We start from the raw sequence: 19,280 nt of genomic DNA, 5'->3' as shown, positions 1-19,280 counted from the left end.
AAAAAAACCATAAATACAGTACATCATCAAATATCCAGTCAATGTTCAAATTTCCACTATTGCTTTCTCTTTCTCCCTCTCTTCCTTCATCCCTGCCCCTCTTTATCTTTAAACATTTGGTTTATTTGAATCAGGTTTCAAAAAAGATCCATACATTGATTTGGTCCTAAGTCTCTTTTAATCTATAGTCCTCTTGCCTCTCTTTTTCGTGTGTGTGTGTGTGTGTGTGTGAGATTTTGAAGAAAACAGATTGTTCTATAGTTCCCCCATTTTGGATTTTGTTAATTGAATTTCTGTGATTCATTTATGTTCCTCTATCCTTTGTATTCCCTGTAAACTAGTTGTTAGATATAGAGTAGCATTGTCTAATAGAAATATTCAGGCCTCAAATGAACGTTTTCTAGGAGGCACATTAAAAAGGTAAGAAAAAACAAGTGAATTCATTTAAATAATTTTTTGTTAACTCTATAGTTGCAAACTATTATCATTTTAACACATAATATAAAAATTATCAATGAGCTATTTTACATACTTATTTTATACTAACTCTGATTTGATGTGTGTTTTATACTTATAGCACATTTCAATTCAGATGAGCCCCATTTCAAGTGCTTAGTACCTGCATGTGTATAGTGGCTACCTATTGGACATCACAGCTTTAGAGGCTTGACCCGAACCAGGTTCCTGCTTTGATAGTAATGCTTCACTAGTGCTATTGTATTTTTCCATCAGGAAGCTTATAATGTCTAGATGTTTCTTTTCGTGTTGTAAATCAGGAGTCCCCAACCCCTGGGGTGCAGACCTATGGTCTGTGGCCTGTTAAGAACCTGGCTGCACAGCAGGAGGTGAGTGGTGGGCGAGCCAAGCCATCGAAGCTTCATCTGTATTTGCAGCTGCTCCCCAGCACTAGCATCAACGCCTCAGCTCCGCCTCAGATCATCAGGCACTAGATTTTCTTAGGAGCATGGGTCCCTGGTGCCAAAAAGTTTGGGAACCGCTGTTGTAAATGGTCATGGATAATGATTGATTTCATTAGATGTTTGCAAAATGATGATATTCTAAATTTCATTTTTTCTTCATTTATTAGTAGGAATACTTCAGAAAAGAAAAACTTTCCTTATTAACTCTTTGGTTACCCTGAGGTTTGATTTGCATAGGAAAGGCAGGATAAATATTTGATTCTTTCCCTTTATTCCTTTATTTACATATTTTCAAAATAATTTGGTTCCCTGACATCTTCCAGAGGGGATCAGTGAGGTTTTTTTTTTTTTTTTAGCATTATTATGAATTTATAGATTTTAACATATTTGATATGTTTTAATCCATTGAAGTTAATTCTTATTGATGTTCAATTAGTTCCATCTTGGACCAGTGGGAGCTTCTTCAGGTTGGCTCCTGATTCTTTTTGACATAACTGCAGTAGTCTTTGATAGTATTCCTTGCTTTCTAGTTCGATAAGATGTTCCAGACTTGTCTTGTACATTTCCTGCCCTTTAAAAGGATCCAAAGAACTCTGGGTCTTTTTAGTGTGACATTGTATTTAGAAACCATATTGTTACTGGCTTCCTCATTTGGTAAATGAGGAAACTGGAGGCTAGAGAAGTAGAGTGGTTTAACCAAGGTCACACAAATTTAGCAGCATAATCTGGCCTAGAACCCTAGCCTTCTGGCTCTTAGCTCTGTGCCATTGCTGTTTTGTTTTGCTTCCTCTACCTAGTTTCTAGGACAGGTGGTTTAACTGCATTTGTGCTTCAACTTTAGGCGGTCAAGGGAAGATAGGTTTTGTGGGTCATCATTGGAGGTACAATCAAACCTCATTAATTTGGGCTAATTGGGGTAAATCCTAGTGAGAGTGTTGTATGTTGTTTTTATTTAGGTGCAGCTGTTACTTTGAGTCATATAGTACTGAAACTAGGCTAATAGTGTTACCAGGTTATTTTGTTAGGTAGAGGTCCTTGTACCTGGTTTAATGAATAGCTGAGAATGATGTGCAATTTAACTTTAATTGTATGTAAATTAGACTCCTGAAATGCTTAAAAACAGCTCATTAAACATTTCTCCCTGCAATCTTATTTACACTGTTTTCTTAGCCAGTCTTTATTAGTCAGAGGTAAACTTTTACTCTGGTCTGAAATTATGTCATTTCAAATGTGTGGAGTCTGTATTAATAAAGTGTTGTTATAAAGTTAGAGAATTTTAGAGAGAATATTTTAGAAAGTGCAGAGAAAGAGCATCTGAGATTCAGACATCTGGTAGTTTCAGCCAACCATAATGCAACTCTGCATTTAAAAGTAAGCTGAATGTTCTTTTGAGTGTCAAAGAGCTTTCAGAAAGCTTGTTCACTTTACCTCAAAAGTAATATCACCTTAGGGCCTCACTCATAATTGTGTACATTGAGGGACAGAGGATCCAGAGTATGAGGGTTGACTGTGTTGCCTGTTGACTCTGTGGCCCAAAGTAAATCACTCGACCTCTCTGAGTCTTAATTTATTCATCTGTAATAAAGTAATTAAAATTGGGAGTAGTAATACATATTCTTCTTACAGACTTTGTGCGATTCAAGTCAGCTAATTAATCAGATGATATAGTAGATATTTATTGAGTTAGTGAGAGATCACATAAAAGTGCTTTAACTAGAAGCTTTGTATGACCCTAAGCATTATTAGAATAATACAGATTAGATGTACATATACACACTAATGATCAGAAGCATGACAGCAGAAGGAGATTCAAGATGTGTGTCCAGAACTTTATAGCCATTTTACTACAGAGGCATATAGCCCTCACACCTCGGGAGCCTCTGACAGCATCATAGTTTTAAAGCATAGTAGCACTGCTGATATGAAGACCCTGAGATACCAAGAAAAGGTTAAATTATAATTAGTATATTCTGTTTAAGAAATAATGAATATGCACAATATATTTTACATAGAGTTTCGTAAAATGTCTTTGAAAGGTATAGTGTCTAAAAAGTTATTTCCATTATCTGACAATTCTACCTAATGTGGAGTCTGTCATTCCCTAAAAGCTAACACCTGTACTAAATACCAGCAACTGTTGTAAATTCTTTATGTATATTTACTCCTCTATTTTTCCCAGTAATCCCATGAGGTAGATACTGTTATTAATGTCCATTTTACAGATGGGGAAACTGTTATGCAGAGATTAAAAAGCCTGCCCATGATTCTAGATTGGGATCCTGGGTTGATGAAAAAATTCCCTATAAAGAGCGTTATTAGGACTCTGGTAGAATTTAGAAATAGACTTTATGATAGGTGATAATACTATATCATTATTAAATTTTCTCATGCAATAATTGTACTATAGTTTGTTCTTAAGAGTTAACTTTGACTCCCTGCAGTATTTAGAGATGGGGCACCGTGTCTGCAATCTATAATCAAATGGTTAAAAAATTAGTAATAAAATTGTGTGTGTGTATGTGTGTGTGTGTGTGTGTGTGTGTGTGTGTGTGTGTGTGTGTGTGTGTGTAGAAAAACAATGTAAATGTAGCAAAATGTTAATAATTGATGAATCTGGGTAAAGGGATAGGGGGAGTTCTTTGTACTATTCTTGCAACTTTTCTCCAAGTTTGGAATTATTTCAAAAAATTTCTGAGGCCACACAGCTAAAGAATTTAGACAGCAGGGCTGAGATTTGAACTCAAGTCATTCGGTTCCAGTAGCCAGTCTTAATCACAGTGCTATTCTGCTGTTCTATTCATGGTAAATGAGGTATATCTGTACTTAATGTTAAATAATTGGGACTATGGATCCAGAACATTGAGCTGTTTTAGTAGCTCTGCCTTGTGGTTCTTCGAGGATAGAATGATCACATAATTTATTGTGTAAACTAGTTCATTTTTAAGAGTAAGAGGGAATACTTTTAATAATTACTCTGGGACAGTTGATGTAAACCAAGATGGATGGACATCTAAAAGGATACTTCTTGGCAGAGTCCGGGTTTAACGAATGTAAGACAGATAATTGCTTCATTATAATTGCATTTTGTTTACCATGGATTCTTGTTTACACATACAGACACCTTTTTCTTGCGCCAACAACAAACCTTCACCTGATACATTTTCATATCTTCTCTCAATTTTACTAATTCTTTTGCTTCCTTCCAGACCACTTGGGAAATATTTTTTGTCAAACTTCATTTTCTCTAAGTCTAAAAAATACCAACAAGAATTTCTATAACACTTGTCCAGTTTTAAAAAATATTGGCATTTAAAACCATAAGTCCCTAAACATCTTTATTAACATGATTTCTACAAGGAGAAGAGCTGGTAAAAAGCATCTGTGTTACTAGATTGGCAGAGAAGTATTACTACTGTCAACTTCCCATAGACATTTGGGAAAACCTTATTGTACAGTAACTGTAGGCTGTTAATGTTTGTTAAAAAGGATTATACCAGTCTAGAATCAAAGGTGTGTGTGCTGTCTCATTGATCTATTGCCCAGGCAGTGTCTATTGCCGTTCTTCTAATCGTGGTTATTTGTATTATTACTCTCCTGGAGCCATGTCCAATTAAAGAGGTTGACCTTCGCTGATAGAAGAATAGTATTTTTGGTCACTCTCTTAAAAGCTTTCAAAATTATTCTAGTACATACAGTCTCTTCTGGATTTTTAAAGATCACACCACCTCTTGGCTTCTCCTTCCTCAGTTGGAATGTATTAAACTAAGTACACATCCACTAGGGCAGGGGAAGGTGGTACAGGGCAAGGACGCTGAAATTACATCAGAGATTTCCTTCCAGTTAGCTACTATGGTATTAAGGTTTGGGAAAAGAGTGGATAAAACAAATGACTGAGCATAACTTATTTTTTAACCACTAAAATGACTTTCTTAAATCATGAAATATGCTTTTATAGTAACAATAGTCTTTATTTTTAACATGTGTATTTTATAGTTGAAAGCTGTTAAATTTCTTACACCTGCTGATTTTTTCTTTAAATTCAGTAAATCGCTATATTTAAACGGGTAATTTTTTTTTTTTACATCTAATTTAATGAATAAGTGTGGCTTCCGAAACTAATTTTTACTTAATTTTTAGAATCTTTATTTTAAAGATAACTGCAAATATGACTCCGGTCACCTATGTATTAATCAATATCAACTATTAAAATAAAATACCTGTTATCAATTTTATGTTTTTATTTGGTATTGAATATCAAATACTTTTGAAAACATGTTATGTACAAATGACCATGATAGACTTGATCCCCTGTCCATTCTAGAAACACAAATACACAGGAAAATATTGTGGAATTTCAAATCTTTATGTCTTGGATCCTTATCTCTGCCATTACCCCACTCTTTTAGTCATTTTGTCCTAATAAAAATAATTTTTGCTAATCGACTTAAGAAATACTATGAATACTATGACAACTTATTTAAAATATAAATAAGGTGGACAAATTCCTAGCAAAAGATAACTTACCAGAATGACTTAAGAAAAAATAAAAACCTTTAACTATTAAATAAATTGAAGTTGTAGTTAAACAACTTCTACAGGAAACACCATGCCAAATAATTTCTAGATGAATTTCAAGATACTGCCTAAGGTTTAGAATCAATTATAAATTCCACTTTTCCATGCTATTGTGCCTCATTAAGAAGGTGACTTTAGGTTTACATTTCACTTCCTGCCCTTCCTGACATAGGTCTCTACTAAGGGCACCTAATTGTCACATTTTATTCTTCATTAGCTCCCACTCCCTTTCTCCTTCCTTGCTTTTTCTCTGGCTGTTTCTTAATAGTCAGCAAGAGTCGGAAAGGACCTTTCCATTGTTTAGAGATTTTTTTCTCAGCAGATTCTGTTCATCTCTCTATCCACTTATCCAGTAATTTATGAAGGATTGATGGATAACGGAAGTACTGCTCAGCACCTCAGGATTTAGAAGATAGTACCTTCCCTCAAAGAGCTTACAGTCTCTCCCTGTTACAACTGTAATGTGGGATGGATGCTATAATAGAGGAATAATAGAGTGCTATTGAAGTAGAGGAGGGCTTGATTAATTCTTTCTGGGGAACAGGGTCAGGATGACTTTGTGGAAGCAATTACATTTGAACTGGACAGAGGAGGATTAATAAAGTTTCAAGAAGCAGGGGGAGAAAAAAAGTGGATATTCCAGGAAGCAGAAAATATCTTGAATGGAATCACAGAGGCGTGAGAGTGCAGAAGGGCCTCTGTGGTGAACAGAGGCTGAAGTGTAGAGCACTGGAAAAGTATAGGCAGAAAGTAGGCTAAAGAAGTGCGTTAATGGTAGATAGTGACAGGCCTTAAATGCCACATATTTTCCCTGATCATTCTCTCTGATTTTCTTCAGTTTCAATCTCAGTCCTTCTAAAATCCCTCTCACCTTCAATTCTCAGATGAAAAATTTCAGGTTTGCCTCTGTATGAGGTGTCAATGTATGCCTGAGATTTGGTCATAGTTTTGCCTTAGTGCTAACAGAGACCAGTCTTCATCATTTAAATTATTGGGAAGCAGCATTCTGAATGACCTCCAGCCATTCTAGGCTTTCAGAGAAGGGACTTGATCTTAGTGTTTCAGAAAAAATGAAAAGTATCTCCATCCTACAAAAAGGGTTGAGGATTGTCGGCTTCATTAGCAATCAGGAAAATGCAGATTAAGCTACAGTGATATACTTTTTGTGTACATCAAATTTGCAAAAACTCAAGTCTGACAAAAAGTGCTGGCAAGGATATGAACCCAGAACCCAGCAAGCCAAGGTATAAATGGGTACAACCTATCTGCCAAACAATTTGGCATTATTTCATGATTGCAGATGTGCCTACACCATGACCTAGCATTTCCATTCTGAAGAATTTACCCTAAACAACTTTTGCACACGTGCAGCAGGAATCATATACAAAAATGTCCATAGCAACACTGTTAGAGATAGCAAAAACAAAAAATCCAGGCTGGGAAAAATCCGAATACCCATTGACTTTAGATTGGATAAATAACGGTACCACCATACAATAGAATACTGTCTAATAGTGGGAATGATTAAATTGCAGCTATAGTAACATGAACGAATCTCAAAAAATTGTAGAGTGAAAAGTTGCAGAAAAATATACATTATGATTAGATTCATATAAAGTTTAGAACCATGTAACTAAACAATATAGTATTTAGAGATACAAATGTAATAAAACTATAAAGAATAATAAGGAAATGGTAAACATATTTCAGGATAGTATTATCTCAGGGTGAAAAGGGAAGGAGATAGGTTCGGAGAGAGACGTAAGGGGACGTTAAAGTTAATGAGATTCTTAAATTGGTGCTAGCTACACTGGTATTTACTTGATTCTTTATACCTTATATATACTTTAAAAATTTTATATCTATAAATTTTAAAACATTAAGAAAAGGTTGATGATACTTGATCTAGTGTTTCCCTAGCTCTGCTTTCATAAATGAACATGTTTTTTGGAATGTAAAAACTGAGGCCCAGAGAGATTAAGTAATTTAATTGTTCAAGAGAGAAAGTGTATTAATGACAGCCTGGTCTCAAAGTCAGTATAAAGCACTTTCTACTATTTTATGTTGCAGCCCCCACCCCATTATGTAGATTCTGTGGATCAATTAGAAGTGCTTCAACTTGGATTACTACCTCAGTCTTTCATCCCTTCATGTAGTACCTTCTCCACACTGCTGCCAGAGAGAGCTTTCAAAATGCAAATCCGTCATGTTATTCTCTGGCCTCAATCTTAAATAGTTCCCAGTAGCCTTCAGCACACTCCAAGTGCTGTAGTGCGGCATACAAGGCACTCTGTGCCTTGGCTTCTGTCTGCCTTATTAGCGTCATCACTCATGACTTCCTGCACTTCAGCCACACCAAGCTATTTACTGTTCTTGGAACACCGTTTGCCTCTGCAGACACTGCTCCCTCCACCTGAAATTTCTCTTAACCTTTTTTGTCCTTTAAGATACCTATCCTTAACTGACCCCCTCTGCCTCTAGCCTGAGCTGGATACCTCTATAACACCTTGAACCTAACATTGTGGTCACACTTATCATAGAGTGTTATTGTCTGCTTTGTCTTTTTCAGTAGCATTTGAGCTTCGTGGGGACAGGGGCAGTGTTGAATTATATCTCCAGCGTGTTGCACAGTGCCAGGTACATAATGAATGAATTAATGAATGAATGAACGAACGAACAGATGAACAAATATTGGCTATCACTTTATAAGATCCCATATATAATTTGAAGTTGTCATTTGCCAGATTCTCACCAGCTCTATTCATATTTATAAATGCAGGAAGGAAGGAAAAGAAAGGGAAAGAGAAAGGCAGGCAGTCTGGTGGGTGGGGAAAAACTATTGAGGGAGGGAAGCAGAAAGCTGATTTGGGAGGGAAAGGAAAGGTTCAGAGGCTTATTAACATTTTAGCCGACTGCCTGGTGATTTTAATGACAGCCTGGGTTTCTTTCAAGCTTTAGTTACGTGCTGATTTTGATGACTTACCCTATTCTGACCTTCCTTAGCCTTTTTGGAAATTTATCTTTTTTCACTGATAACTATGATTTTTCTCCCTTTACATTAGGAAGTAAGTGCTTCAAGGTGCATGAAGAAAAGGGAGGTGGCAGATAACTCATATTGGTCGGGGTTTAATTTTTGATGTCTCACTTTTTCCTGTATCAGACTAGACCCCTGATCATTTCCTAGGGCTTGGAGAATATGTGTAGATCATGTCTTGTGATCTGGTGAGCTATTAGGAATTTTAATTCTGAAATAGAGGTTGAACTTTGGATCTTAAGATGAGATTCTCTTTCCTCAGGAAGCAGCACTGTAAGACTGGAAGTCCAGATACTGTCCTTGTCCTCACCTTCGTAAGGGCCAAAACACAAGAGGCATTCACTAACTGTGCCTTCATTCATTTGATAGATAATTTATTGAGCATTCTCTCTGTGCCTAGCATGGTGGTAGCCACTGAGATTAGAGGTCACCACCCTCAAAGAAGTCACAGTCTAGTGGGAGAGCAAGTAAGAAAATCATTCTAATACAGCGTGGTAGGCTAGACAGGCATAGGGTGTTATAAAAGTTTAAAGAGTGTGCAGGGGGGGAGGAACCAACCTCTGGTGCAAAGCATGTCAAGAGATATTTTACTTGAACTCCGTCTTGGAAGACATTAGAAGTTGCTGGGGCTTGTGGTGGATGGTCAGACTTGAGCAAAAGTATGGAGGCAAGAGAGAACATGATGCAGTGGGTTCCTATGGGAAGGTCCATAGGATTTCAGGCAAGTCTATGTATGTATGTATGACGATGCGATAGATGAAACTAGAGCCATATAAAGGGACCATATTGTGAATGACTTTTTCTGCTTTCCTAAATAAAAGGGGTTATCAAGTAGAAGTGTTTTCACCCATCCAATGTTAGCTGTTTAGTGTTTCTCTTACTTTTGTCTCTTGAGCAATTGAGTTTTATCATGTTTTATTTATTTGATTTGTTTCTTTTATGATACCTGAATTCTTTTATGATACCTGAAAAAGAAAGGAGCCCTCTTTCTTTTTATGCTCTAAGTGACTCCACTTTGAGTTCCATCTAGTCAAACCCTACATTCAGGCATTGTGGAGTGGATGATGCATAGCTTTTAAGGCAGCTTGGAAGGAGGAGGATTTAAATGACCTTCAAAGACTAATGTCAGGCCCCCATGTCAATGTCACTGCAATTCATGCATGCATGGAGAGTAGGAAAGGGAACTTAATTATGGAGGAGGGGAATCGTAACCCTGCTTGAATGGGTAGTTGAATGTCCTGGACCCGCCCCTTAGCCTCAAAAAAGGACTTCTTACATTTGCTGCCAAAGAGGTCATAGGGAGAGCCCACATAAATACCATCCTCCTTGGGTGTGTGAGCCAGTCATTCTTTTGCTTCCACAGGTGCAGAATAGGTTCACCAACTAGTATTCTATCTCCATTGAACAGAATTTGGTATCTTATTGTCCTTCTCCAGAAAATCAACCCCTTTGAAGCATGGAACATGGCAATTTTAGGTCAGCAGGCATTTAAAGACACCTTTTTAACTTTCAAGGGCTGGCCTAATAAGATATATTTTGTACAAAAATACCACTTTATTGAGATGAGACTTGAATCGTTTAAATCTTGAAAGGGTCTTAGTTTTAGCTGCTGGTGCACCTTTTACCTATGACATTACTTCTTGTTGTCTTTTAATGACACTGTCCTTCATTAGATATTAGGCTCCATTTCTTCTGCTAACCTTTGGTAACTGTTCAGAATCCATTACAGTGTTCAGGATGAGGGAAGCCACAGTGACCCATGTCACTATCCTTTTGGATCATAAAATAGCTTTCCATAGTTAGCCTGGATGACAGCAGAAGGCAGCCTTATGAAGTTGGGAAATGCTTCAGTATGACTACAGTCTGATTGACCAAAGGAGTTAGTCACAGTCAGCCTCCTCCGTTTCATTAATTTGTTTTGGGAAATGGTATCAGTGAGACAGAGCTGCACCTTTGGCTCATTAATACAGGGTCTGAACAGGAAAATCTATTTCAGTGAAATCCTTGAGAGTTGCTGAAAACACATGATGCTTCTTAGTACTTTAAATAGAACTTTTTTTTTACTTTAAAGAGAAAATGCTATACAAACATTGCCCCAGTTGTTAACTTATACAGTGTATATATTCATACAGTTCTTGCTATTTCTAAAGTTTGAGAAAAGTTCTGTGTTAAATAAAGAAAATTTTAATTTTTCTAAGTATATATTCATAACACTCATTGTTAGATTTTCTTAGGAGGTAGAAAAACAAAGCTCAGTCTTCCCGATTCCTCATCTGTATAAGCCTTTTCCCTCCATATTAATAGAAGTTCTTCAATGCACAGACTGTGGTAGAGCTCATTTTCAAAGCAGTTCATAGAGATTTAGCTATGCAATTATTTATCCTTAGTCACCAAGAAAGAGTAAAAACCAAAGAATCAGATAGATGGATGCTGAGGAAAAATGTTGTAAAAGCAAACTTGAGGGGCTAGAGACCAGAGAGCAAGAAGAATGCTTGGGGGTGGTCTCAGGGAGCTATGATTGGTGGTAACAGAATGAAAATTAGGTAATGGGAAATGTAGGCTACTGTACCAAAGACACGCTTCTAACATATTTTGGCTTGGAATTGTCTTAGTAAAGTTTTTGTGATGATTGGAATGCCACAGAATTCATCTCTGGGCTTTTTGTCCCATGAAGGCGTTAGAATTTAAATCACCCTTTAACATGATTTATGGCAGACAAGAAATACCAGTTCAGTTAGGGCAGGTGGTATTTAATTACCCCTCTCTGTGGGAGTGAGGCTGTTCCCACTAAAATTGTTTGTGAGTGAAATCACAACAAAGATCCATAGAGTACAGCTGTATATATATATATTTAAAAAGAAACATCAGTTTCTTGCATTTTTCTAATGTCAAAGGTTAATTTAAAATAATGCTGAAAAGATTAATTTAAGATATTAAATCTACTAGGAAAGAATACATGTACATATTATAATTACTTCTTTTTACAATTAAAGTAATTGGATTATATTTAATGAGCTATTTACATTTAATAATTTAAAAAGACTTATCTTTCCAGTATTCCCCATATACAGAAAGAGTTGGGGGGAACTCACTTCTGATATAATTATCTTTATTGGGCTTAAAAGGAAAAACAACTGTGCTTTTTAGAAGAATGGTCAGAAGAATATTATTTTTTAAAATATACAGTTTAGGAATTACCCATAGGAATATGTTTTGGTTCATTGTAAATGAAGATGAAAGGTTAGCTTCTTAAAAAAATCCCCAATGACAAGATTTGATGGCTGAACAGTGCATAGAGAATAAAACTTAAAGTGATTCTCAGGGACCCTGTAGATAAAAGTAACCCATCAGAAGTGATGGAACCCCAAATGCCTAGCTGTTTAAAAACAGGAGTTTGTTTGAAAAGCGGTAGCATCTGAGCATGTTATCTGAGGCTGGCACTTTAAATGAGCCGGTGTTTATGTTGTTTAAAGTGAAAGATGTGAAGCCCCCGAGCAGCTGGCTAAAATTGGGTGTAGAGGGGGAGAAAGCAGTGTGTTATCCTCATTAACACCATTTCAGTTCTAAGGTAAATATGTCAGGAAGGCTTGCTTGTGTTAGCCTGCAGTCTTTTTCAAGGGGGAAGAAACTGGTCTGGAGTTTAGAGGCACTTGTATATGAAAATGAGAAATACGGGTATATTTGTTTAACTTTTCTTGGTTTGAGTGTTTTATGAAGAGTCAGTGCGGTGTCATGGAAAGAGCATGAACTTTGGACACAGATGGACCTGGGTTTAAAAGCTGCCTGCGTGACTTTGATAAAGTTACAGAACCACTCTTTGTTTTAGTTTTCTCATCTATAAAGTCAGAATGCCACTACTTACATTGCAGACACTTTAAATGAGGATTAGAAATATTCAAGAAAGCATGAATAAATACTTGGCAGGTTCTAGAAATTCAACAAATGTTTATTGAGCAGACACTATAGGACAGCGGTCACCAGGGACCATTGCTCCTATGAGAATCTAATGTCCGATGATCTGAGATGGAGCTGAGGTGGCTGGGGAGCTGCTGCAAATACAGCTGAAGCTTGCTGGCTCCCCCATCACTCACCTCCTGCTGTGTGGCCTGTTTCTAATAGGCCACAGACCGGTACTATAGGATACAAATAAGGTGGGTTTTTTGTTTTTTGTTTTGGTTTTGTTTTTGAATTTTTATAAGAGTTTATTTGAGCCAAACTGACAACATGTTCCTGGAAGCAAGATCTCAGATGCTCCCACAAAGAAGTTTTAAGAATCCCACCCTTGGCTCCAGATAGCAGCTGTTGTGACTACTACTTGTTAGGTTTAAAGGTATTTTGTTTTTCATTTCTGTACTCAAAGAGTTTTACACTCCAAAAACCTGTGCTACAAAATAAAATGTAGTGACTGTCATTAAAAAAAGGTTCAGCATACCTCTTTGGAACTTTTGGGGTAGAAATGACTTCAGATTCTGTAGAAGAGTCAAGGAAGGCTTCTTAGAAGTGGTGACATTTGCCTTGGGCCTTTATGATGAAAGGATTTTTTTAAAAAAGAAATGCCACAGTCTAGATAATAATCCCTTTGAGACTATTTTGCTTTCAAAGTACCTAAAGTGAAAATACTGAATTGACTCTTGACTATGATTTGGAAGACTGACACCCTTTGTCTTAATCCTTAAAATTGGCATAATATAAGCAGAGGCCATTCATTTCTTTCTCAGCATTTGTCTCCACACTCCTGTAGAGCCTGTCTCAGAAGGTAAGAGGCCCACCTACTACTAAGCCTCCACTGAGACCAAAGAAAAGAGGGCCAATTAGGAGAGCCTTTTGTGTAATGCTCAATGGTGTTTAATTTGACCTTCTCTCCTTAGATTATTTCATTACCACTAGGAGGTGAGTCCAAACAAACTCAGCATTCCTTTGAATTAGTAATAATGAGAGCTGTCAGTTACTGAGTACCTACTGGGTGCTAGACACCCCTGTAGAAGGCTTATATATGTTATTTTATTCTTAGAACCATCCTAAGAGGTAAGTTTGATTTTCCCCATTTTACAGATGAAGCTCAGAAATTAACCAGCCTAAAGTCATGTAACTAGTGGCTCAGGGAATCCTTGATTCCCTTGACTGAACATGCCTCTAGGTTCATCAAGCTATATTGATCTTTAAATGCGGTAAGCACTTATATGAATATTAACTTAAAAAAAAAGAAATTTTCTTTCATTGTTCTCAATTGTGATCATTCAAAAAAATTATTGAGGTATGTTATATGCTTATGGTTCTGATATCCCTTTTATTCGCTGTGCTTTTTTGACTTCAGGACATTTACTTTTTGCTATTATTCCTTCTAAAAGTATTCATGATATACACTTATTAAAGATAAATTGAAATTAATCTGACCTTACGAATTTTACAGTACCTCTTTATGATTGGGGGCCTTGCAAAACCAGAGTGGAAACCAATCCTGACTTAAATAAGAAGCACGGTGCTACTATCCCTTGTAGAAGGGAAATAAAGGAGAGCCCCGTGATTACCCTGGCTTTCTGTCTAAATGTATGTTCTAACTGTGGAGCAGGGTCGGGGATCTCAAACAAGCACATTGGTCTTGCTGAACTGAAGAGACAGAGATGTAGTTTAGAAAAGGCTGAGGCATCTGGAAGCTGTGGGGTAGAGTTCTGGTAAGGAGAGAGCTATGCAGAAAAACTGCTCCAGGAATCTCCTCAAGGTCCCTTTGAATCTTTGCTGACCATACACATGCCTTGGGTCAAACTCTAGGAGGCTGGGGAAAGAGTGACCAGGAAGCTATGAGCTAACTAGTTCCCAGAGCAGGGAGGTATTTGGGTTCCTGCCAGCCAGAGTGGAGAGCCCGTGTTGCTCACTGAGAGTGTCCAGTAGAGCTCTCAGAAGGGTCACATCTTTGTACTGGGGTTAAAATAGTCATAGAGTAAAGATTACTCTAGACCTACCCTAACAAAGCTTTCAAACACCCCTCAGAGATACCAAACTGAACTAAAAGTAACTTAACTGCCTATTAGAACAAAGCTTAACACTCTTGAAAAGAAGACAACAATGCTAGATACTCAACACTGTAAAATCACAATGTCCAACATCCAATCAAAGGTTACTGACTGGCCAGGAAAATATGGCCCATAACTAGGAGAAAAATCAGTTAGTAGAAACACTCAGAAATGACAGAGATGATGGAATTAGCAGGCAAGGATATTGAAACAGCTGTTATAACTATAAAGGAAAACATAAACATACTAGTAAGGGGTAGGTATTTTAGCCTTGCAAATAAGTAATGGAGTGTGTTTTCAGGCTCTCTTATTATTATTTTTGTTTTTACTGTGGTGTTGATTGATAAAATTTGAATGTTCTCTTGTCTTAGTTATAGAATCAGCATTTTAGGGTTGGGGAGAACTTTTGAAGATCATCTTATTTGCTGTCTCATTATAGAAAAACATATTTCATTAATTTTGAGATGTATATTTTCCCCATATTTTCACATCTCTTAAATCATGATGCATCTTAACAACAATGATATCTTAGACTTGATGAAATATAGTAAAAACTCATTAGAATTGTGACTTTTCCATAAATTCTTAGTGGTAGAGTTCAGGGCTTCTGGAAAACCTTCTCCTCTTTATTCTTTATATCCAAATTCTGCCCAGTCCAGCTCTTTATTCCAGGAAATCTGTTTAGTCCCTTCAGTTTACAGTGATCTTTTTATCCTTTCTATTGTCATCAATGATGTAATCATTCATTTGATAACTGGACTCCTGTTTATTTGCTATATTGTTACTTTGGTTTTATCTGTCTCCTCAATTAAATTGTAAACTCCTGGAGTCAAGAAGGGATTTTATACATCTTTGTGTCTTCTAGTGTCTACTTGATAAATATTCATTGATTGATAAGAGTACTATAATTAGTAGTTAACCATTAATATAACCTGAAGCTTATTAATAGTGTTGTTTAATGGTTAAGAGAACCACATATAAAACATTTAGAACAGTGCCTGGCCCATATAGTTAAATGCTAGATAGATGTAGAATTGGTACTAACACAACTACCACCACCACCAAGACTACTACTACTGCAATAATCTATTCTGTGCCAGGAACTATATTAAATATTTTATACATGCATTATTTAATTTTTCTTCACAACTTTATGAACTAGGAATCATTATACTAGTTTAACAGATTTGGAAACAAAGAGATTTGACTGCTTGCCAAGGTCCCAAAGCTAAAATTTGGCAGTAGTGAGTTGAAACGCACGCCTCTCTCTTAGTGTCATGTTCTTGCTGCTCTACGTCACTGCTTATTTGGTTATGAGGGCCTTGGTAACTGTCTCATAAACTGAGGGTAGCAAGAAAAGAATGGGTACTTACTTTCTCCTTTGCTTAAGGACCTTTAAAATAAATCCTTATGGAGTAGTGAATAGACTCTGTGAGAGGAAGTAGATGTACAGCTGCCCTTAGCTGCTGACTCTTAATCAGTTGCTGGCGGCTTGGCCGTTAGTGACAGATGAGTGTGTGACACTTTTTCAGGAATGAATTCTTGTTACAGCTGGCAGAATAGAACAGTTGATATGGAATTGCATGTCAGTTTGCTCCATAATTCTACTCCCTGGTGTTCAGATGTAGTTGTGATTGCTGGGTCTCTCTCCTCACTTAAGTTGGTGTATGAACAGTCACATCCAGGACTCTGCTTCTGCCTGCTCCATGACCACACAGTGTGTTTTGTATATTGCCCTGAACTGTCAGCAAAACATTTTGCTGAATTTCCTTTTTTGTTGTTGCTCTGCAACCCCTTTTTCCCTTGCCCTTCTCAGTTATATGAAGTCAGTTTCTTTTTTGGCCTTTCCATCCCAGAGAGGGAGCAGTTACTGCAAAGAAGCTTGAAATATGAAGTGAGGCATCAGAGAGATTAAAATGAATGGTTAGACAGCTGGCAGGATGAAATGAGACTTACTTGGTGCCTGACATGTGCTATTCAGCTCTGTTATCTCCTTCCTCCCTCATTTGCAAACCTGCCTCTGTTTCTAATTCACTGGTGGGTGCCTTGTCTACAGGAAGCTTAACCTAGTGCAGTACTCACTGCTCCTTGCAGGAACCAAGAAAGAAAGGTTACAGCCTAGCCCCATCCTTTCCATCTCTGAGTAAGGTAGTAAAGTGGGGTTAGACACTCTTCCATAAAAACCAACTGTGTGTTTCCCATATGTAGCACATACCCAGGTTTGGCTTCCTCCCAGATACTCAAGCCCAGATACTTGGAGAGGAATGAATTTTGTACCTATCCTCTTATCTCATATTTTTGAGCACCACCAACTAGAGATCATTCTTCTCTTTCATTGGCTATAAATAAGAAAGGAAGCTCTTAAAAATGAAGGCTACCTTATTGGGATTCATTATTACTACAGTATAATGAGTTATTGACATAGTTCTAGTAATCTTGTGAACTGATTTGTTAAGGTTTGATACTTTTGTGTGTTGGTATTTGTTTTTCAGAGCAGCTTAGTTGTTTTTCATGTTAAACTTCTCTGTGAATATAATGCTCAACTGATAATTATAGCTGAAAAAAAAATCTGGTACCTCACAAATGTTAGGGGTAAGATTTCTCCATTTCTGAGTAAAATCATTCATAATTTATATTTGTTCAATCAGGGTAAAAGTAAGGCCATTAAGGTGGATAGTTTGGAATATTTCAAACCGTTCCATTTTGATGAATTGGTTATTGCTGGAAATTGGCATTAAGCTGGGAAATTAAAATGAACTTTGTGTCTGTGACTGAAAGTCATCAATGATAACATTGTAGACCCTCTGTAATTTAAGTGGATCCATAACAGAGAACTTGGGCCAAGATAGAGATATAAGAAATATTTTTGAATAAATCTTTTCTTTGGAGTTCAGAATACTTTTCAGATAAAATCTCAGTTTCATATAGCATCTCTTAAGCATTTTTTTAGTGCAGCTCACAGCTGAACTAAAAGAATGAATTGAAATTTTTCCCCCAGTTGCCAGTCATTATTAGACTAAGGACTAGAATCCAGGTTTCAGACTCACAGTTAAAATGTATTTTCTTTTGGAAAACCAGATGGATCCTACCAAAAAGAAAGTCTAATTTTGGCCATTTAAGAGACAATTTTCAATGGAATAGTTGATACTAGAAGAAACCAGTTTTGAAGGGAAAAGTGATCCCCCGATTTTAGATTTAAGAGCAAAGCTGTGATTAGAGCCTGAGGAGTAATAAAGGTAAGAACAAAAAGTGGTATTGCCCCTGAAAGATAATAGAAAGTTGCAGATTACCAGGTGTGGATGGTCCTTGATAGATATACAGTGTGCTCAAGGAATAAGATATTGGCGTGTTGAAGTCATTTTTCCTGGGCTACTTTCCCAAAACCAAATCAGACAAGAAGGAGTCTTATACTTATTGACTGTGGGTCCATAGCTCGTATCATTCCTTTATGAAATTGGAAATTTCTCCTGGTTTTACATCATAAGTTCCAGTCAGATACTTTCTCTGTCCACCTTAAGAGTTCCATTTCTGTCTTACTAGCTCTTTTGGACATTACTCTGGTGACTTAAACTGATTTGTCAGTAATACCTTGTGTTTGGAGAGAGTCTGGTTATATTTGTAGGTTCAGCCCCACCCTGTATTTCAACAGGAAGTAGGTGGGTGCTTCAGTCTATAATGAGGCATTCCTCCTGTGGTTGTTGCTTGGTAGTGAGGATGGCTATCTGCAAGTAAATTCATACTACTTTAAACGTTTTAGTAGACAAATTTAGATTACAGTAAGCTTGTGTGTTGTCTGTCATTTTGAAGTCAAATGATTATTTGACTTTTCAATTGAAATTGTTAAACCCCCTTGGAATGCGTATTCTTTAACATAAAGAAATTTATCTCTTGAAAGAGGAAACTTTTACAAAGTAAAGCTCTTCTCATATGCCCCATCCAAAATGCTGTTAACTATAGAATAGTGGGAAATGCTGAAGTGAAAGCAGAAGTCCTAATTGCCACACATACAACATCCCCACGTGTTCTCATCCCCTGCTACTGCTGATCAGCATTTTGGGGGTATGTTTCAAAGAGGAACTGCCTTGAGAAGCATTTCTGTTGTTATGGTTATTGCTATAGCTCAGATATACTTGCCTTTGGATGTGACCGTAGAAATCTGCAGGTGTTATCAGTGACCTTGACTCTAAATGAAGTGTTGTTTGTTTATAATAAACAGCTAATAGTAAACATCATTGCCAGAATGAGCAGTCATCTGTCTTCTGTCCTGATAATAACAGGAATTCATAGTGGAATACAAATGAGTGCATCCTCCTCTCATATGTAGCCTTCCTTTATTACCTTTTACCCTCCCAATCCCTACCTCTCACCTCACCCTACTCCTGCCCCAGGCTGTTGGGATCAGAGTTGTGAGAGTTCAAAGTGTAGAGTGGATGTCAGAGTCTTCTTTTGACTTTACATTGACCAAATGTGGTATATAAGTAGTCCATGGTAACTTAAAATATAGAGACTTCCAGAATCATACTGTTTGAAGGGACTTTAAACAACACCTCATCCAGTTGTCAGTTCAAAGCATGAATCCCATTATGGTACTGATAGTCTAGAGTAGTCAGTATACAGCTGGGCCATGGCTAGGAAGGGATACCTGCAGTCTTTTATTTGTCCTCGGACTCATTCTCAAGTCCCTTAGGCTGAAAATAGCCAAGGGTAAAGATGGTGGTTGCTGCTGAGTCTGGCTGGATG

At 37.0% G+C, this 19,280-nt stretch overlaps 1 protein-coding gene across 2 annotated transcripts in view; it reads left to right on the top strand.

Annotated features, from left to right (window-relative positions):
- WASF2 (WAS protein family member 2) overlaps positions 1–19,280 on the top strand; it is a 58,188-nt gene that overhangs the window by 15,110 nt on the left and 23,798 nt on the right. Inside the window, exon 1 of one of the 2 annotated variants that reach the window (XM_011357701.2) lies at positions 8,065–8,132. The exons of the other annotated variant lie outside the window; for it this stretch is intronic. The gene's annotated coding sequence lies outside the window, so the exon portion shown is untranslated. Of the gene's footprint in view, positions 1–8,064; positions 8,133–19,280 lie in introns of those variants that run through there. 2 annotated transcript variants of the gene reach the window in all.

Source organism: Pteropus vampyrus, unplaced genomic scaffold (assembly GCF_000151845.1).
Source record: "Pteropus vampyrus isolate Shadow unplaced genomic scaffold, Pvam_2.0 Scaffold36, whole genome shotgun sequence".
Classification (NCBI taxonomy): Eukaryota; Metazoa; Chordata; class Mammalia; order Chiroptera; family Pteropodidae; genus Pteropus; species Pteropus vampyrus.
This window is presented reverse-complemented; position numbering and strand designations above follow the sequence as displayed.